Raw genomic sequence first — 22,545 nt, 5'->3', positions numbered from 1 at the left:
GACAGGAACAGGAGATGGGGATCTGTCAACTGTAAATGGTCCCTAAATCAGAGCTTAGAAAATTCAGCCTGATTCATCATTTGTCAATTCCAAAGAAAGATTCGGTGACTAATGGGATCAGTAAGGAGATGTGTTCTGCGTCATACATCTCACTTGATGCGGCCATTCTGTAACAGAGGCATCTTTCTGAAGCTTTCACCTCCTTAAAAGAGTGAATGCTAAGGGAGGAAATTGGAATCAAGTCAGTTATCCACTATCTGGACAATTTTCTTTTCATGTGACGAGACCAGCATCTTATGAAAACCTATAATGAATGGTGATAGTATTGGGACAGTCATGCTCCTCCGATTTTGATGATCAGTGTCAGGTTACCAGGGCATTAGAGTCAAGACCCACAGAGTAGCCCTGGTACCTTGGTGTTCTTTGGATCAAGTAAATAGAGAGAAAGAACAGTAGTTGGTTGAGGCTAGGTGCACTATGAATCTATGTATTCATAATAGTATAAACCATCCCCTTAAAACCTAACTTTTATTGGGTACGATTAAAAGCGAAATATAGGTTGATATCACTCTATTAGTTTAAAATAAAAGTTTAAAACCGGGAACACTGAGTGTTCTATACCTATATGTTCTAATCCCAAAGAACATATGGTAAGGAGACACTATAGGTATAGATAATATGCAGATATGGTACTCAAGTACAGGGGTCCGTAATCTGCCCCGAAGTATAATCAAGGTACCATATAACCAAGAGGTACAGGGACTGTAATATAATGTAGTCAAATCCTACTCAGATCGTTATATAGTCTTCATCTTGAAATCAATTGATATTTAGATAATAACTGCTTTAATGGTATGATAACAAATCTAAGCTTCCATGACAATCAAGATGGATAACTAACTGCTACAATACACTAAATACCTGCAAGATACATACACTGAGGCTATATTATAGATCCCCCTTACATAATTGATAGGGATCAGTCTATAAGTGTCAATATAGGACACCAACTAGTAGCCTCCGAATAGAACAATATTATGGGTAGTGTATTGCTAACTACCTAACAGTTTCCCCTCTAGCTCTGGAGTTATAGGGGTAAATCTGCATTATCAAAACTTCTCCAAATAAATGAACAAGCAAAGTGCTCCCAGCGTTATAGCCTCAGTGTATGTATCTTGCCGGTATTTAGTGTATTGTAGCAGTTAGTTATCCATCTTGATTGTCATGGAAGCTTAGATTTGTTATCATGCCATTAAAGCAGTTATTATCTAAATATCAATTGATTTCAAGATGGAGACTATATAATGATCTGAGTAGTATTTGACTACATTATATTACAGTCCCTGTACCTCTTGGTTATATGGTACCTTGATTATACTTGTATAGGGGCAGATTACGGACCCCTGTACTTGAGTACCATATCTGCATATTATCTATACCTATAGTGTCTCCTTACCATATGTTCTTTGGGATTAGAACATATAGGTATAGAACACTCAGTGTTCCCGGTTTTAAACTTTTATTTTAAACTAATAGAGTGATATCAACCTATATTTCGCTTTTAATCGTACCCAATAAAAGTTAGGTTTTAAGGGGATGGTTTATACTATTATGAATACATAGATCCATAGTGCACCTAGCCTCAACCAACTACTGTTCTTTCTCTCTATTTACTAAGTTATTTTAGTTTTAGGTTGCACCCCAGTCATAGGACAATATTTATATGTCTTTGATCAGAGACAGGAATTAAATTACCATAAGAGATATAGTTATTTGATACTGGGATATGGTTTTAGAGTTGGTGCGGTAGAAAAAACTTTTTTCCATATATGTTCTTTGGCTCACACAGACAAAGAGGAGTGGAAGATATGATAGAATCTTTATTACAGAAGGTGCAAACACAACTGTAACACAATAACTATAATAATCAGTGCAATTTAACAAAACCCAGAACAATCGCCAACATCTAAAAACCTCCCCAACACATCCCCAGATAAAGATATGAGCAACCGTTACATATATTTAAACAGTATTTCGTTGGCCAGGCTAAGTTGTAAAAAAGTCTCTGGCCAAGTGGTATAATCTTACCCTGCCAAGCTGTATCCCAAGTGGTCCTGATCCTTTTGTCACAATAGCTCAGTACTCGGGTCTTCCAGGTTCCACCGATTTCTAGACTTCTAGGCTTGCTGGTCCTGGCCTCTCGGCCTTATGCTCTCTACCGAGATGTTAGCAGCCTGGACCCCAGTCACCCTACTCCAGTAGGCACACCAAATGTGCAGACTCACAAGCAGCTCCCTTTGGAGCAGAGTTATACTGTTGCACAATGTTCAGCCAGAGATGTGCCTAGATGTAAAATTGTGATCAGGTCACACGTTGGAGCTGATAGGAGACAGACCTTCAATACCAAGCTCAGGATATCCAATAAACAACCCTTGGTCTCCTTGCAGGCTTTTTTAAAACAGTTCAGAATTCCCACAGGTGAAATCCCATCCTGCAAGGTTATCCCAAGTCCATACAGAATGCCATTGGCTCCCAAATCAGGGGTTGGGTATGGGAGTGGAGAGAAGTCATCCCCACATGGGTTTCCCCCCTGCTGGTCTAGTGCATAAAAGTCTGACACAGTTCTAGGGAGAACAATAGAGTAGCAAACTGGTTACTGCAGAGCTTAATCCCAGATGATGAATAGCAACTCCCTGTTTCAATCCCTTCTACGCATTTATGTTGTGAAAGGGGCTCCAGCTGTTCCAGACTCCCTGTCCGCACTGAGGGAGGGGGTAACTGGCCAGGATAGGGTACAGCAGACAATTTGTAGTCCAAATAAGGAACATGCAGCCCACCTGGATATATTTATGAACCTGGAGTTTTAGACTATTGACTCTTCATTCAGAACCATGTTATGAAATCCATATACATCAGCAAACGAACCCACAGAGTCTTTATATGAGCCAAATGGGGATAACAATCTATCCAAATACTAGTGACCAGATACATACCTTTGTATGAGGGGATTGCAACTGTAATCCTATCTCGTCCCAATCAGCTTTTCTGTATTCCTATCAGTTTGTATCTATTGTCAGACACTGCATAGGGAAGCTGGGTGGGTCAGTGGCAGAATATGGGTTATACTCCTTCCTGATTGGGACACCAATGGAGGCTGTCAGCTGTGGCCGAAGTGACAAGATGATTATGTATATTGGGAAATGGGAATCAAGTGGTTTCAGATCTTATGTAAAGCTCCAGTTTGTACTATAAAAATTTAAGTAGAAGGGGGATGAGATGTTGGAGTAGAAGGTGTGTGAGACAGAAAACACTAAGATAATGTGGTGAAGGTACGAGGACATGGTGGAGTATACAGAGAGTACCCAAGGAAGAAGAGGAGAGTGGACAAGGGAATAGTCAAGGAAAATAAGATGGTAAAGTGGTGGATACATAGTAGTATAGTTTGAGTATGGTAGGCTCAACTAAAGGAATGTGTAATTTAATCAATTTAGAAAAAACTAGCTAAGTATTCATAATGCACAAGACAAAAGGCAGAAAAAGAGTTTAAAAAATGCCATGTATGCAAATTAAATGATCCTTTAAGGAGAAATAATGACACAGTACAGCAAGTGGGAAACAAAATCACACAAAGACAGTGATAGAGGCCGGATACCCTGTACCTGTTCTACTAACAACTACCACAACTACCACTGGTAGTTCTCCTGAACATGATCAATAAATAAATGATGATGATGATGATCCAGCTGGAAGCAGGAAGACACAAAAGAGGAATGAATGGCCAGGTAATGCCCTAATTTATGGTGAGTCATAATTATAGGTTATACTTATATATATAAATGATCAATTATAGAATCCATTACACAATACATAATGTGATAAAAATAGCACTTAACATAATACATTAATAACAGCAACTCTTCAGATATGTTGCCCTGTTGGAATCGCTCATATAGAGCAGACTGGCGCAATATTCACGCATGTGGGAATCAAGGAAAGGAAACATGAGTGGTTTTATATATATATATATATATATATATATATATATATATATATATATATATATATATATATATATATATATATATTGTAACAGAAGACAGGCAGGGCGCCTCAATGTGTATTACCACTTGTATAGTATAAATGGATGTAATATCATGCGTACCATTAGGTATTGATAGGTCGTCTAGTCAGATAAGGAGGATCCTCTTCATAAATTGTTCCTCCCAGTTGGTAAAATAATGGACAATGCAAGAAACAGAATACAACATAGAGTAGTATTGTCAGGAGGTGAGATATATACCACCTATGGGACTTCCTTATCGTGCAAAAACACTTATGCCCAGAGATCAACAGTTATACTGTATAAGACACCCATGTGTACCAGCCCAAAAACAGGTGTAGAAATATATAAACTGCGTACCAGATGGTCTCTTCAAGTTGGCATAAAATCAATCCTTTGAAGGATCAGTTGTATAGTCCCCCTCTTCAAATCTCAGTCATTGGCAGCTGCAAGATTGTGGCTGGCCTGTATCTTTTGGAAAACCTAGGAAGCAGGTGGTACTGTCATATTCAAAGATCTTCTATGCTTCCTCCACTAGTGGTTTCATTCAACAGTCCAAGGAGCAGCCTGAAAACACAAAAAGTGTCAGTGCAACTTACGTTGTGGTTGTGAGCGCCATTTTATATATCTGTTTGTTTGTTTTTTATATATATATATATATATATATATATATATATATATATCTATCTAATATATATATGAGCCCAGCGGCGTGTGTCAGTGTGTGTGTGGAAAAAACTATTTTCTCAGAAAGGGCTCATCCAATTGACCTGCAATTTGGTATACTGACATTATTTGACAAAAAAATGATAATAGTGAAGTCAGTTAACTTCCATAAGGTGATGATACCTCGGATTGACTTATGTCCATCCGAAACAGGACTGCCGTTTAAGCTAAGACGGCGCCAGTTCCCTTTGAAGGCGGCATTTGCTATGACCATTAACAAGTCACAGGGTCAAACACTTGACCGTGAGGGTATTTATTTACCAGAGCCTGTGTTTGGTCATGGACAATTGTATGTCGCATTTTCACGAGTACGGAGAAGCAGTGATGTGAAAGTGCAGGTTATGAATACTGCCCTTCAAGGAAGACTGATTGAGCACAGCGATAAGGTGTTTAGCAGAAACGTTGTGTATCGAGAGGTTTTAGAACAGTAAGACGATGGAGATTTAGGATGTGGCGATGAAGATGAAGGATGAGGTGATGGAGAAGAATGATGAGGTGGTGACATGTGGACAAAACCACGTTAAAAAAGGGCGCTTACATCGGGAAGTAACGCTCTTCCCCTGAGGAGGCCTGGCCTAGCCCCAAATGCATGACAAGAACCTTTTTAACACCTTAAGTAGCTTGATTTGACTAGAATGCATGAGTATCATGCACGGGTTAACTTGTATATATATATATACATATATATATATATATATATATATATATATATATATATTATATTATATATATTATATATATATTTTTATATATATATATATATATATATATATATATATATATATATGTAACTACATGATGATATTCACATTTCAATATCGATCAATCCAATCTATCGGGAACATTCACTTCCATTTATTTTATGATTCTCTCTGACACCAGAGGAATAATATATTTCAATAAATTGAAGGAATGAGAGAAGAGACAGAGATTGTCCTGTCTATACTTGAAACAGTGAAGCAAAGTCAATTGCAAAGTCTCCCTCTTTTCCATTAACATTGTTCCATTCTCCAATAGCTCTGAAGCAATAAGTAGGAGTTAAGTGCAGGATATCACCACTCTCCCAATGATAGTTTTCAGCTTTCCAGTCATTCAAAGAACAGCACTTATAAGTCTTCCATAAGAAGATATCCTGACAGCTGCCACAGTGTGTGTGCACATCCAACAACTCTATAACTTGACGCGTTTCTCCGCCTCCAAGTGCGATATTTTCAGAAGGATGGAGCTCAAATCCTGTTTGGATATTTAAAAGTATATTGGCCAATCAGTAATGAATCCATTTAGAACTCAGATCTTACATACATTTATACATATATCGTATGTAAGATCTCAGTTTTCTATGTTTGTCTAAAGAGACTGCAGCAGCTTTACATACACAACGATTTATATTTATTATATCTTGTGCACATGTATCCTCTATTTATCTACATTGGGAAAAAGGCTCTTCTGTGAAACTCTATTTCTATGTCTTGCTATTCAGAATCAGAACATGGAAAATGTACATTTTGGGCATTTTTGCACTGTGATTTCAGAAGCACACTCCAATGCATGGAATGTGTGCCTTGGCCATTTCCATTACTGTTGCTGAACCGAGCCAGTTGCAAAAAATTACAATCTGGCAAATCATTTCTCAAACCCAGTAACAGCATGACTGTGAGCTGTCATTTGTGCCAAAACACCTTTAAGGTCATCATACAAAATGGTCTCCCTGAAAGGTTACAACGCTCTCTAACACGCCTTGGTGAACTAGGAATTACTCTGTGTACTCTCTCTTTTCCAGCTGTTTGCTCATCCAGCTCAAAAATCATCCTTCTTCTCCTTCTAAAGGACAAATCCACTGACCACTAGCATAAGTTTAACTAGCTCTCTTGTCATTTCCTATCATGTCCATCTTGTACACCTACAGCTGACTTGACTTGAACACAGATCTAATAAAGATTTATTTTTAAATAAAACAGAAAATACACATTGCACTCAGCTTGGCCAAGCTCAAAAACAATGACAAGACTACTTGTTATTGTTTACTACCCCCTGTGGGCCTTTGATTGGTGGCCACCAGTATTTAGGGCAGTGAGGTCTGCAACCTCACTGCCGGTTATAGCTTCCTGTGCCAGTTTGCTGACCTGCTGTGTTCCCAGTTTTGTCCTGTGGATATTGAGATTGGATTGCCTGTGTATGACCCCTTGCCTGGATTTGGACCTTGCCTGTGTTTCCTGTGACCCGACTTTCCTGTTTGCTCCTGACCCTTGACCTCGGCTTGTTCTTTGGATTCCCTGTCTGCTGCCGGCCATCGACCCTTGCCTGAACCTCACTCCGCTTTCCTGGGTTCTCCCCAGCCGGTACGCACTTCAGGACCCTCTGTCAGTCTGCAGCCAAATCTGTCCCCACCACTAGGGGCTCCAGTGAACACCTGACTGGCAGAGCAGACTCCGGGTTGTGCAGTACGAGCTGGAGGAGTTCCTAACATTATAATCGGCCCCAAAAAACAGACGTGCCGGAGACGAAGTTGGAATGGATGAAAGCGGAACCACATTGTCTCCTTCGCAAGCCCTAGCGGGTCATGTCGAGACCCTATACCAAATGGTCCAGGGATTGTCGCAGCGTTTATCCGTTCAGGAAGAGGCCTCAAGGACCTCATAAGCCACTTCAGGTTCCACCTGTGAACCTAAAATTAATCTGCCGGATCGGTTCTCCGGAAATAGATCCCTGTTCCGGAACTTCAAGGAGAGCTGCAAACTCTACTTTTGGTTGAGACCCCGGTCTTCTGGTTTGGAACAACAGAGAGTCGGGATTATTATCTCCCTCCTTCAGGGTGACCCCCAATCTTGGACCTTCTCCCTGCCGCAGACAAGTCCTGCCATGCAGTCGGTAGAAGCCTTCTTTGATGCGTTAGGTCTGCTATATGATGATCCGGATCGAGTGGCCTCCGCTGAGGCTCATCTACGGGCCTTAAAACAAGGCAGAAGAATACTGCACCAAATTCCGCAGGTAGGCGCCTGACAGTGGATGGAATGATCCAGCATTACGTAGCCAGTTTCGCTTAGGACTGTCGGAACACATCAAAGATTCACTAGTGCAGTACTTGTCTCCTGCCTCATTGGAGAGTCTTATGCAGCTTGCCATGAAAATTGACAGGAGAATTAAGGAGAGGAAGACTGAGAAGGAGGCGTCTTCCGTTCCGTTTGCATGTATTCCTGTGTCCACGGATACTGAGGAGCCTATGCAGTTGGGAGCGTATCGCCTCTCCCCTGAGGAAAGAGACAGAAGACGGCCACAAGGCCTATGTCTCTATTGTGGTACTGGGGGCCACTTCTCCTGCTCCTGTCCTAACAAACAGAACAAACAGTGAAAAGAGCATGCCTAGGGAATGAGGGGAAGGTTCACCTAGGCCTGCAAATCGTTTCCCCAAAACATGCCGTACTCATTCCTGCACAACTCACTTTCGGTGCCAGTTCTGTGACTCTGTCTGCCTTCATTGACAGCGGAGCTGCAGGCATCTTCCTTGACATCGGGTTTGCCTGCTCCGCTGGGATTCTGTCAGTAAAGCTCAAAGCTGCCATTACAGTCTATGGATTAGACGGGAGTCCGTTGCCTGGAGGCAAGATCGCCTGGGAGACTCCGCTATTGCAGTTGAACATAGGAGCTCTCCATTCAGAGTCCATGACTTTCTTCCATATTGACTGTCCCTCGGTTCCGTTGATCTTGGGCCATCTTTGGCTTTCCTGTCATGACCCTGTTGTGGATTGGGTCAAAGGAGAAATTATTCAGTGGAGCCCTTGTTGTGCACAATCTTATTTAACTATGCCTTTGTGCATTCTTCAGTCAATTCCTGAGCAGCTCCTTTCACATTACCATGAGTTTTGGGATGTGTTCTCCAAAAAAGCCGCTGACACCTTACCACCTCACCGCAACTTTGACTGTGCTATTGAGCTTATTCCTGGTTCCAAGTTACCCAAGGGACGCTTGTACTCTCTCTCTGCTCCAGAGACTAAGTCTATGCAGTAGTATGTAGAAGAAAATTTAGAGAAAGGGTTCATCAGGCCCTCTAAATCTCCAGTAGGAGCTGGATGCTTCTTCGTATCTAAAAAAGATGGAGGACTGAGACCCTGTATCGATTATCGAGGACTGAACCTCATTACAGTTAAAAATACCTACCCCCTTCATCTCCGTATTATTCGATCAGTTAAGAGGTGCTACGGTCTTCACCAAAATCGATCTTCGTGGAGTGTACAACCTCATCCGTATCAAGGAAGGAAATGAGTGGAAGACGGCATTCAACACACATTCTGGCCACTACGAATATTTAGTCATGCCGTTTGGTCTTAGCAACGCATCGGCAGTGTTTCAAGATTTGATTATTGAGGTTCTGCGTGAGTCCCTGGACCTTTTTGTAGTTGTCTATTTAGACGATATACTCATATATTCCAAATCATTGTCGGTACATCGGGATCATGTTAATCAGGTCCTACGGAAGTTACGGGAACACCACCACTACACCAAGCTGGAAAAGTGAGAGTTTGAGGTGCAGAAAGTATCTTTCCTAGGTTATATAATCTCTTCTGAGGGATTCTCCATGGATCCATCAAAGGTTCAAGCTATCCTGGATTGGGTACAGCCAAACAATCTCAAAGCGGTGCAGAGGTTCCTGGGGTTCGCCAATTACTATAGAAGGTTCATTCGTGGCATTGCAGACATCGTGGCTCCTATTGTCGCCCTGACCCGCAAAGGAATGGATCCAACTAATTGGTCACCCCAGGCAGTGGCCTCATTTGAAAGTTTGAAGAAAGCCTTTGTATCTGCTCAAATCCTTAGACACCCGGACCCTACTAAACCATTTGTTCTTGAAGTCGACGCCTCTGATATCGGTTCTGGTGCTATACTGTCTCAGAAAGACTCTCTTACTCACCATCTGCACCCATGTGTTTACTTCTCCCGTAACTTCTCTTCAGCTGAAGCCAATTACGATGTCAGCAATAGAGAACTACTGGCCATTAAATGGGCCTTTGAGGAGTGGCGACATTGGCTAGAAGGTGCTACACATCAAATCTCCGTTATCACAGACCACAAGAACTTACAATATATTCAATCGGCTAAACGCCTTAATCCCAGACAGACCCGTTGGTTGCTGTTTTTTACCCGTTTCAATTTTGTGATCACCTATCGACCAGGTTCCAAAAATGTTCGGGCAGATGCTCTGTCTAGAAGTTTTTTGGCACACCACGTTCCAGTTACTAGCCCGGAGCCTATCATTCCCCCTTCCATAATCCATGCAGGGTTAACCCAGGACCTGAGCTTCACACTTCAAAGATTTCAAAGAATAGCTCCGGATAATACTCCGGAGCAGTGTCTATATGTTTCAGTCCATTTAAGGAAGGCGGTTCTTGCACATAATAGTAAGACTGCTGGACATCCTGGAATTCAGAAAACGTTAGAAATTCTTTCCCGTACTGTCTGGTGGCCATCGTTGTCTGCTAACGTTAAGAGCTATGTCCTCTCGTGTGAGGGTTGTGCCAGGAACAAAGTCCCCAGGACTTAGCCTGCAGGCCAATTGGTTCCTTTGCCCATTCCTGCAAAACCCTGGACACACTTATCTATGGATTTTATAGTCGATCTACCTCGCTCCGTAGGCCACAACACCATATGGGTGGTAGTAGATCGCTTCAGCAAAATGTCACACTTTATACCGCTGACCAGGCTTCCTAGTGCTCGAGAATTGGCAGTTTTGTTCATCCAGCACATTTTCCGCCTTTATAGACTTCCTGCTGATATTGTTTCCGATCGGGGTTCTCTATTCGTAGCACAATTCTGGAAATCCTTTTGTACCCTTCTGGGAATCAAGGTTAGCCTCTCTTCTGCATACCACCCTCAGTCTAATGGGCAGACTGAGAGGGTTAACCAGTCTTTGGAACAATTCTTACGTTGTTACACTTCGGAATTCCATGACAACTGGTCCGTTCTTTTACCCTGGGAGGAGTTTGCCTACAATAATTCATGCCATTCATCCACTCAAATCTCCCCATTCTTCTGCAATTTTGGTTTTCATCCCAGGGCCAATTCCTTGTATTCCCTAAAATGCACTGGCATTCCGGAAATTCGTTCTACGGCCGCTGATCTCAAGGTCACCTGGAAGACAGTGCAATCCTCGTTAAGACGGGCCTCATTTTCTGCAAAAAAAAATTCGGACCGCCACCGTACCACCTGCTCCTTCAAAGTGGGCCAGAAAGTGTGGCTGTCTACACGCAATATTAGGCTCAGACAGCCTTGCAAAAAACTGGGGCCAAAATTCATCGGTCCTTTTCCTATTATCAAGAGGATTAATTCTGTAGCTTTTAGATTGAAAATCCCTGGTTCCTTGAGGATCCCTAACACATTCCACTGCTCTCTGCTTAAACCTGTGTTATATCCAAATCAATCCCATTCTTCCAGTTCGCTGGTACGGAACACAAACAAATACATTATTCATAAGATCCTCGATTCTAAGAGAGTGCAGGGGCAGGTGCACTTCCTAGTTCAATGGAGGAATCGTGGTTTAGAAGAGCGGTCCTGGATTTCGCGAAGACGGCTTCATGCTTCCAAACATTTGAAGGAATTCTTCAAAAAATTTCCTAGGAAACCTGGGTGTCGGGGTTCCTTAACCCCTCCTCAAGGGGGGGGGGGTACTGTCACGAGCCGTGGCGGTACTCACAGCCGCCGCAGCTCACTTCTGGCTCCCCCTGGCGTCCCGGTTGTCAAGGTGATGACCGGGACGTCATCTCCGCTTCCCGCCCGGCTGGACACTTCTTCTGTTACGCTGCGTCCCGGCAGTGCTGGAAGCCAGGCGCAATAGGCAGCCTGTGGGCTGATTGATGAAGGGGGCTTGGCCCAGTGATAACTACCCCCTGTGGGCCTTTACATATCTGGGCTTTGATTGGTGGCCACCAGTATTTAGGGCAGTGAGGTCTGCAGTCTCACTGCGGTTATAGCTTCTTGTGCCAGTTTGCTGACCTGCTGTGTTCCCAGTTTTGTCCTGTGGATATTGAGATCGGATTGCCTGTGTATGACCCCTTGCCTGGATTTGGACCTTGCCTGTGTTTCCTGTTACCCTGACCTTTGGCGTGATTATCGACTTTCCTACTGACCGTTGACCTCGGCTTGTTCTTTGGATTCCCTGTCTGCTGCCGGCCCTCGAACCTCGCCTGGACCTCACTCCGCTTTCCTGGGTTCTCCCCAGCCGCTACGCACTTCACGACCCTCTGTCAGTCTGCGGCCAAATCTGTCCCCACCACTAGGGGCTCCAGTGAACACCTGACTGGCAGAGCAGACTCCGGGTTGTGCAGTACCGTCTGTATGGGTTCCTAACATTAAGTGGATATTTTCAGTTATCTTTTTGGTGTGGGGTTGATATTAATAATTGCACGGTTTGGAGGATGATTTGTGTTTGATACCAACCAGGATTTTGAAATCGATCCTTGAACCATAAACAAAAAGAAGTGCTTGCTGAATTGCCCTTCAGTAGATCTTCCCTTAGGCTTGTCGTCCCACAACGACTGGGGAGTTCTAGGATGCCCTAGTCTGCTTCATGGTCTCTATGATCGTAGAACTGTAATGCTGGTAATAGTCTACAATAATGAAAGCCACAGCCTCGTGTGTACTGTGTAGTCTGCTCCAGAGATTATAGACTTATACTTTGTATCAGAATTATTTTTTTAATATAAAATTTAATTTCACATATATTCTTTGGTGACCTTCTTATGGAGACATAGCAGCACATACTAACATCTTTATCACAATCTCTGCCCAGGGGTCACACATTTCTCCATGTGACATATGTCGTCCCTCTTATAGATCTGTACCCCAGAAAGGCAGCATTTTGTGGAAGATAAGGACATTTCCCTCCCGTATCTATATATTTATAAGACTGAGTGACATTCATAACACTAGGAATCAGAACTGAGAATAATTAGACATCTCAGGGATAGAAGATATAGGGGTAAATGTATCAATCTGCGGGTTCTTCAACACCCGCGTGTTTAGCCTCTTCCGCGATTAAATTTCAAGCGGCGCTGCATTGTAAAGGGTTAACTTCCCTACAATTTAAAAGCTAAAGAAAGAAAAGCTATTAAGACCCTAAAAGATAATCATCAGATAGTCATTAAACCCGCCGATAAAGGCGGCGGAGTAGTACTTATGGACAAAGATAAGTATATAGAAGAAGTCCTAAGACAACTGCATACAAATGACACATATAAAAAATTAAAAAAGGATCCTTTAGAGCGGATCACTAAGGAATTGATGGTCTTCTTAGATAAACATAAAAATGTGGGAGCCATAGATGATGAAATTGCCAATTATATACTGGTACAATATCCGAGAACTCCGGTATTATATGTGCTACCCAAAATACACAAGGATAGGGAGAATCCCCCAGGAAGGCCAATTGTTTCAGGTTCAGGATCTATCACGATAAATCTGTCTGAAGTGCTTGATTACCATCTGCAACCTATGGCACAAGGATCCAAATCCTATTTAAAAGACACCACTAGTTTCCTCAGCTGTTTATCAAACATCAGCTGGGACGAGAGTATGATACTGGTAACAGCCGATGTCAAATCTTTATACACCATCATTGCCCACAACATAGGGTTAGAATCAGTTAAGTGGATTATGTCTTCAACATCACTCACTGAAGAAATGAAGGAGTTCATTATGGAGGGGATTGAATTTGTGCTCTCACACAACTATTTTAGATTTCAGGAGGATTACTATTTGCAGTGTGTCGGTACTGCGATGGGTACCAGGTTCGCCCCAAGCTATGCCAACATCTTTATGACCAAGTGGGAAGAGGAATATGTGTGGTCGGGGCATGAGTTTGGGGCGGACCTGGTGACATGGCACCGATACATAGATGACGTGTTCTTTGTGTGGAGAGGGTCAGAATCAGATTTACAGGTATTTTTTAGTCATTTGAACGACAATGACCGTAATATAGAACTCACGTTTCAGTGGAGTAAAATGAGTGTCAATTTTCTGGACATTACGGTTTATGTTGAGGGTACAACTATACAGACAAAGACCTACCATAAACCTACAGATATAAATAGCTACATTGATAGAAATAGCAATCATCATCATTTTTGGCTTGAAAATGTCCCTTTAAGCCAAATGAAGAGAGTTAGACGTAACTGCTCTAAAAATCAAGTTTTTCATGAGCAAATAAGAGAGATGAGACAGGAATTCAGTCAAAAGGGATATAGGGAAGAGACTTTAATAGATGCAGAAAAAACGGCAAAGGATTTAATAAGGGGGGACCTTTTAGCTCCTCATACCAAAATCATAGAAAGGGCTGATAATAAATATTTATGGGCCTTCATCTCAGGGTATAACTCCAAGCATAAACAGGTAGAAAAGATATTCCATAGATATTGGTACCTATTGAAACAAGATTCCATAATAGGTAGTAAGATCCCTGACAAACCTACTATCATATACAGGAAGGCTCCCAGCCTGAAAGATAAATTGATCAGGATCCATTTGCCGGAAGATAAGAGAATATGCATTAGAACCAAAGGGTTTCATAGGTGTGCAGAGTGTATAGCATGCAGAACCTGCAGAATGGAACAGAATAAAACAACAGTTCTAGTCCTGAACAATAAGGAGATACATATAGACCAATTTATTACTTGTCATTCCAACAACGTAATTTATGCCATCAAATGTAGTTGTGAGAAGGTCTATATAGGGAGGACAACTCGCCCCCTGAAAACACGTTTACGTGAACACTTTTATAACATAAGAAGGGGACTAGAAACACATGCATTGTCCCAACATTTTAAACTTCATCATGCATGCTCAGAAAAGCACGTGATAGGTTTTTGGGGGTTACAAAAAATCGAAGCATGTTGGAAAAATAAGGACATCCTCTCTAGACTGTCAAAATCAGAGATGAGATGGATATATGACCTAGATACCCTTACCCATAAGGGACACAACGTCGAATTCGAGTTGAAATGTTTTCTATGGATGTTAATTTTTTCCAAGTATATAAGTCCGCTTGCTAATTCGTGGACACTTGGTGAAATTTGGGGAGTAGGATTTGTGTGCTGTATTTGTATAGAAAATATTTCTAGTTTAAGTTTTATGATTGTTGATTATCTTTTTTCCTATTTCATGTTCCACCTGAGTTCAAGATCTATCTCCGTGGATCCGTGTGAGGAGATAATTATACGGACAGGGGCTATGTAGCGTAGTTGACATTTGTATTAGATCAGATACCCGATCCGTAAGGGTTAAAAGGAAAAGGAGATTGTATCCACGGTGAGATCGGGGAGTAAAATCAACACCGGAACAACTTGCATACGGAGAGAGAACCAAGCCTCTTTTTGATCTGAATCACGATCAGGAAACGGCTATAAAAGGATGAACACTAGATTGGGAGATTTAACCTTGATAAAGACTTTTTCTACGAGTCGAAACGCGTTGGTTTTAATTTACTGGTTTTATATTTACTTGGAACTGGGACTGAGGACGCTACAAGTGAACAGACGGAGAGGCTGCGGTGAGAATATTGAGATCTATACTTACCATGCGCTGATGCACTTTGTTTTATGGTACGAGTCCTCATGTCTTTTGGCTCTGTTTTAATAAATGATAATGCGCTAGAATGTTTTTTATATTTCTTTGAGCTCGAGGAATCCATGTGACTGCTGGAATTGAAGCTACAGTACCTGATTTGTTTTGGGCGTGATTTCATCCATATTCTAGTAAGCACACACCTTGTGGGGTTCACGGAAAGAGTGAAGACACGGGTGCATAACACAGTTATCCAAGCACGGGAATCATATGGGAATGTGTTTATTGCAACAACGGATGTGTTGAACATACTTCCCCATTATTGTCTCTGTGTTATATGATTTTATGTTGCAGAGATTTGCTTGGAGAGCACCGTTGTATATGTCCGTTCCAGGACACAGTGGGCGTATAGGCAGCGCCATATGTATGTATCAACCTATTTTGTCATATATCGATTTATTGAAGATTAGTGGGTCTTCTCTGATATACACTAGGCTGCATACCTAATTGAGGCGCTACGTCAGTGGTTTACACTTGTTGTGAACACGCGGGTGTTGAAGAACCCGCAGATTGATACATTTACCCCATAGTGGCTGATGTCCAGTGGGATCTGCGCTAGTTTATGTAAAGTATCTTGCATGCAGTCACTCTGCGTATGCCCAGTAAGTGGGTGCACACATATGCTCCTAGGCAAACTAGCACGATTCTGTCCCTTACACCAGCTCACACCTGGAGAGACAGGGCGGGAGAGGAAAGGGGCGATCTAACCTTAGTGAAGTTCAGCAAAGAAGTTCTTGTACAAGTGAGGCTCATTCTATAGGGAAGCTACAAATACTCTCTAATGATGACTTGCTGGAAATCAGGTGTATATCTGTAAAAGTGACAGCTTTGCACATGAGCAGAAATATGTTATTTTTCTGAGCTCCTTCTTTAGAGTCATTTACTCAAATTTTACAACAACTCTGCCTCAACCCCATAGTGTCTCCAGGGGTCAATATTTACCGCTCAGTGCAGATTGGAATAAGGAGCTGTATAGAGATGATAGATCGTTTGATTTAAGGAGCTCAATACAATATTTGAATAGATAATTTGTAAGCTGTGATGTATTGGTTATATTCCATATTTTAATAGTGCTAAAAAGGTTGGATTTTATATTACAGTTGATGTGTTTTAAAAGTACAATTTTCTGCTCATAAGTGTTTTAGGTTTAACAAGAAATTGTTTCTCAATATCTGTGTGTGATCTTTTGCTAAGCCGATAGACTGCATTATTATTCTGGAAGCTGTATATAAATATTGATATATTGGCTGCATTTAGCAAAACCAGCGTTTATATTTAAATGTTTCTCAAGTATATTTTACAAATTGGTGCAATGGAGAGACAGTTTCTCTCTCTTAATTAACCAGCGGTGTTGGAGATTAAGATGCCCATTGGAATAAGCATAATATATTGGACACTAGAATACTCCCTGCATTGTTTTATAGTTACTAGAATGCCCCTTGTATTGTGGTATATATTGGTTACTAGAATGCGTCCTGTATTGTATATCGGTCACTAAAATGCTCTCTGTGTTATATATCGGTCACTAGAATTCTGCCTGTATTGTAGATCGTTCACTAAAATGCTCTCTGTGTTATATATCGGTCACTAAAATGCTCTCTGATTTGTATATTGGTCACTAAAATGGTCTCTGTGTTGTATATTGGTCACTAAAATGGTCTCTGTGTTGTATATTGGTCGCTACAATGCTACCTCTATTGTAAATCGGTCACTAAAATGCTCTCTGTGTTGTATATTGGTCACTAAAACGGTCTCTGTATTGTATATCATTCACTAAAATGCTCTCTGTGTTGTATATTGATCACTAGAATACTGCCTGTATTGTAAATCGGTAACTAAAAGGCTCTCTGTGTTGTATATTGGTTACTAGAATGCTATGTGTATTGTTTAGATGTCAATATACTGCTTCCTGTATCAGTGATTGAAGTGGAACATTAGAAGTGGCGATATGGAAAATGGAAGTGATTGGAATGTAATAGTGTTACAAGGAAGGCAGTAGGGGAAGTGACGGTATGGTGTATTACTGTATACAAGCCTTCTTTGATCACTGCCCTGTATTGTATAAAGGTCACTAGAATAGTCTCCGCTTCGTTAAAATGAAGCTGGTAAGTGTTGTATTTGATTATAGCTCTTTGATATAATATTTTTTTATATATTACATTGCCTATAAAAGCCACACCCACATTAGACAAATCACACCCGTCACGCCCATTTTCCCGTTGCAGCCCACTGGTAGAAACGCTGGGACCACTTGCTTGTGTTTGTTCTTCAGGCTAATAGTTGCCAGCCCCTGACTTTCATACCATGCATGGTAAATTCCTCCACTGGTACATGGTCTAGTTCAGAGGGATGAAACATGTAACATGTTGTCACATTTTCTGATGCATGAACTAATTTAACCATAGAATGTGCATAATGCTTTGCTCCATTAGCACATCTATGTCTGTAAGAGAACATAGAGAGAATGAAGAAAATAAACATACAATAGACAACCACTGACAAACACTATCCCGACACAATGCATAACTCTTCTACAGACAAGACTTATGCCCTTTTGTTGGTTGGTACTCAGCACTGGGGAACAGTTTTTGAAATTATAATTGATGCCCAATCAAAATATTTCAACTTGACAGTGAACAAGTGATATAAGAAAAACAGTTTAACTGCTAGTGCATGTGCTGGTAAGTTTAAGGCAAATGATGATGTCACCGGTTTCCAGTGGTGCTGGCATTGTGACATCATGGCACATTGTGTCATATCTACATTATATGAGATACTGTACTGAACCTTGTAAATCATTTCTTGCTGTGAGTTACTGTAAGTAGGTTGTTTTATCTGGCTCTGGCTCTACCCTATAATATTTCCTATCAGCTGATAATCTCCATCTTCCATTGGTCTAATTACTGTCTGGTCTGAGAGTTCTATTGTCTGTGATCACATCCCCGAATCATTGTCTGGGTATTACTCTCACCCCTGCAATATCACCACAAATGACTGATGGTGAAATAAAATAACTGTTTAATTTTTCAATGTATATTGATCTCATGTAAGAATTTAAGTAATAATTTGAACTTTTTCCTTTGAATCTATAGATATTGATTTTCAGCAAAAAAAAACAAAAAACAAAATAAATCTAGAGGTAAGAATATCAGGTTTAGCAGATTGTGAATATTGTTATTTTATTTTACATTTACACTTTTGTGCAATGCTGACTTATATGTCACAGTTATAATATAATGGAATTTGACAGTGGCAATATTCTCTTGTACAAGATAACTGTATAAACAATTGCCTCTAAAACCAGAATTTCAAACTATGAATGGACTTTTGGGCATATTTTGGGTATATGGTATTGGGTTGTCAGTCCTGCAGAATGCTGACACTATGTAATGATGCCGGTTCTGTGACGGTAGAAATGGGGATGGTAGTGTAGATATTGACAAGTTGCTACCCATCCTATAACTGTGTAAGTGGGTGGGAGAAGGATTAGGTGGGTACAAAACAGAACATGACAATGGCTGCTTTCTCTGTGACTAAGCACTAGGACCTGTGGAATGGTTACATAGACCATTGCATATATAGACAAAGTTTCATTATTTTATCATATTTTATTCCTTGCTATTCTACCACTGAAACACAAATAACCACTGATAATGTAAAATGATTGGTAGGCTACACTTATTTCTATTACACATGATATAAGGTGAAGGATGGAGCCATGGAGTCATATGGAGATAGAAAGGAGGAGGGAATAAAAGTGGTTTTATATGACTCTCTGGACTCTCTGGACAGCCCCATTGTAAGTTGTTTAATAAAACTCAATGTTGCTCTTTGATAACTTGTTGGTTCAGATAAACTATGAATTTTTATAGATTTCATTCTAAAAACAACAACACACCCTAACAGTTGCTTTATGTTTTTCCCTTTTCTCCAGATGAGTGACGATGAGCACAGGTAGATATATTATTATTATTATTTATTAGTAACATGTTATTGTACATCCATCTTTACTCTACATGAATTCCCATTGTAATGCTGTGGGAGATTACCAGTGAGGCCCAATGCAATGCTGTTCTTACCTGCCCTAAGTACAGTCTCATGGCTGATCCCTGGCTACACATGATTGTGATTGTCAGTATATTACTGCCGGTCTGCACAGGAGACGTCCTACAGTGTAGTAGTTGTGATCCTGGTTCTGGTTTCTATAACGTGTAATGGGCAGGCAGGGCTGCCATCAGAAACTGTGGGGCCTAGTACTAATTAATCTGGCAGGGCCCCTCCTCCCCATACATGTGCCCCCCTCCCACTCCGCTATACATGCGCCCCCTATCCCTCATCACAGTACAGTTAATGTCCCCCTCTCCACCCCACAGTTAATGTCCCCCTCTCCACCCCACAGTTAATGTCCCCCTCTCCCTCCACAGTTAAGGTCCCCCTCTCCACCCCACAGTTAAGGTCCCCCTCTCCTCTCCACAGTTAAGGTCCCCCCTCTCCCCTCCACAGTTAAGGTCCCCTTCTCTCCTCCCCCAAAAATGAATATCTAATTAACTTACCTTCTCCGTGATGCTGATACACTGGGAGAGCGGCGCGCAGTGATGACGTCACCGAGCCGCGCTCCCAGCCTATCAGAGCCTTGGAGGCGGAGCTGCAGCATTACTGAGAAGAAGGTAAGAAGAAGAAGGGGCAGCAAGGTCTGTCAGACTGAGGGGCCCGGATAGTCCAAGGCCCCTCAGAGAAATAGAGACAATCCCGGGCAAGCAAATAGCTTCTACAAGTAGCAATAGATAATGAAACAAAATGCTATTCAGCAGTATGACAAGGTATAATATATTTTCACAATCTTCTTTCTCCATCAGACCTCGATCTCCGTTCCCGAATCTAGTGAATCTTATGTATGTATATCATTATAAAGTGTAATATTTTTAAGCACAGTAACAGTTAGAAGTCCCCACATTTTGTCCATATAAGATCCTACTCTCCTGCAGTTCACCACAAGTTCACTATTCACATGAACAATAAGCAAGTGAATACACAGAACATTTAGATACGTAACAGAGTATTGTGAGTGTCACTTTGCACAAGTGAATGCATAGCATACATACAACACGTGTATAATACATACTTAGCATTGTTTTTGTTACTATGTTGTTTGATTATTGTTATATTACATACATGCTTATAATTATTTTTACTGCTTTATATTTAGAGCACTATTGAATTGGACACCGGACGAGCCCTATACGTATGTATCTTATACATGAGTAAATATAATACTTCTTGACATGACACTATAGTAGGCTGTTGCTTTTGGAGACTCCAGAAGTGAGGTTTATGTAATATGGGGAACAAGGGGGTAAAGACAGTCAATTGCCACAACAGTAAATACCTTTCTATGTCAGTCTAACATTCTAAGTGTATAATTCTTAGGGAGACTGTTTTGACTGTTTTACTGTGTTTTATAGTATTGGGAAATATTCTTGAAAGTGGTTACACAGCTGCTCAATTTTGGAATTATAACATTGTATTACTACTCTATATTGATATAACTATTTTTTAGTACTGTGATGTTACACGCCGGTCCCATAGCTAGGTGCCGGTTCTGTGACTTTCCCTTTAAGAACGATGACTGTGCTTGCTTCTGCTTCAGAGACATTACTTTCACACAGGTGTCCCTTGCTACTTTGATCTGGACCTTCTCCCAAATCTCATTGGTCCTGGAGCACTATTTTAACCTCCCATGATTATGGACTCATTGCCTGTTTTTCGTGTTACTCACACTGCATTGGGATCTGGCTGTATACCTTGACCTTCCGTTTGTCCGTTACCTGCTCGCTGGGGTATACTTGCTGCCGAAGTTACCTGTCTTCTTTGATTCCTGGTCAGCTCAGATGAAACTCCTCTCCGCTGTTCATCTGCATGCTGAAACTACTCTCTACTGTTCATCTGCACGCTGACTACTATCGTGAGTTGTTTGCTACACCTGTGCCTAATCTGTTGGCTCAAGTTTACCTCTATCCGGCTGGCTATATTGCTACATCTCGCTGATAGAGCTACTATCAAGTTACCTGTCACCTGTAGTTCCACGTCTGGCACGGTTTATCCTCACTCTGCTGTTAACCCGTTTGCTGGACTGTTTTTGTGAACTGCTTGCTGTGTCTGTGGCTATTACTTTAGCTCAAGTTGCGTGCCTCTGTTCAGCTGCCTCATACTACAGTGAACTTACCTTTGCATCTACGACTGGAATACCTGTTACCTGTAGTTCCACATACGGTTCAGATACTCCTCCCTTCGCTGCTACTTCTAGGCAACATTCTGCTGCATGTGTCTGTGTTCATCCAATTCCTTGGATGTTGTTTAACTCTCACTGCTTTGCTAGATAAGAATCACTGCGATACCAGTAACCACCTGCTATGTTGAATCATCTCTATTCACGGATCAGCCAAGTTCTATATACTACTCTGTTTGGACTTTAGCTGTACCAGTGATTCAAATTCATCTGCTGTGTGTTTCTCTATTGGATCCAAGTGTTCTTATTCATCACCTCTGCGTTGAACTGTTGTATTATTCATCTCATGCTGTTGCCAAGGGTTACCAACTATGAACTACCATATGTGATTTGTCTCTGCAATCTGACCAACTGCCGTGTGTTCATCTCTGCCGATATATATATATATATATATATATATATATATATATATATTTCTCTCATTCCTGTTGTACCATCAGTCAATACAGTACTTTGCAGCACTATTATCATCTCCTGTGTTATTATTATCAGTGATGCTTATGAGTCGTGAACTTTTAAACCTGTGAATATCATTGTGTTCTAACTCCACCATCCTCTACTATACTAGTCTGGGCAAAGTTCCCTATAGTAGAGGCAAGGGATCTACTAAAATCTTTCAGAGCCGTGACAGTAAGAACAGTCCCTAATGTCTGATCCCCCGGTGCAGCCTTCTGCGAAGGATATGCTACAGCATCTAGTTGCTCGAGTAGAACAGCAGGATAGCACACAGCGCCAGTTGTTACAATGTCTTCAGACACTCGCTGGTCGTCTGGACTCTCTTCAAACAAATCAACCAGCGGTGCCAGTCTCTCCTCCTGAGCAACTTTAGGGACATCAGGCCTCCCTTGTGACTTCCTCTACGCTC

This window comes from Mixophyes fleayi, chromosome 1 (genome assembly GCF_038048845.1).
Source record: "Mixophyes fleayi isolate aMixFle1 chromosome 1, aMixFle1.hap1, whole genome shotgun sequence".
Taxonomy (NCBI): domain Eukaryota; kingdom Metazoa; phylum Chordata; class Amphibia; order Anura; family Limnodynastidae; genus Mixophyes; species Mixophyes fleayi.
This window is presented reverse-complemented; position numbering follows the sequence as displayed.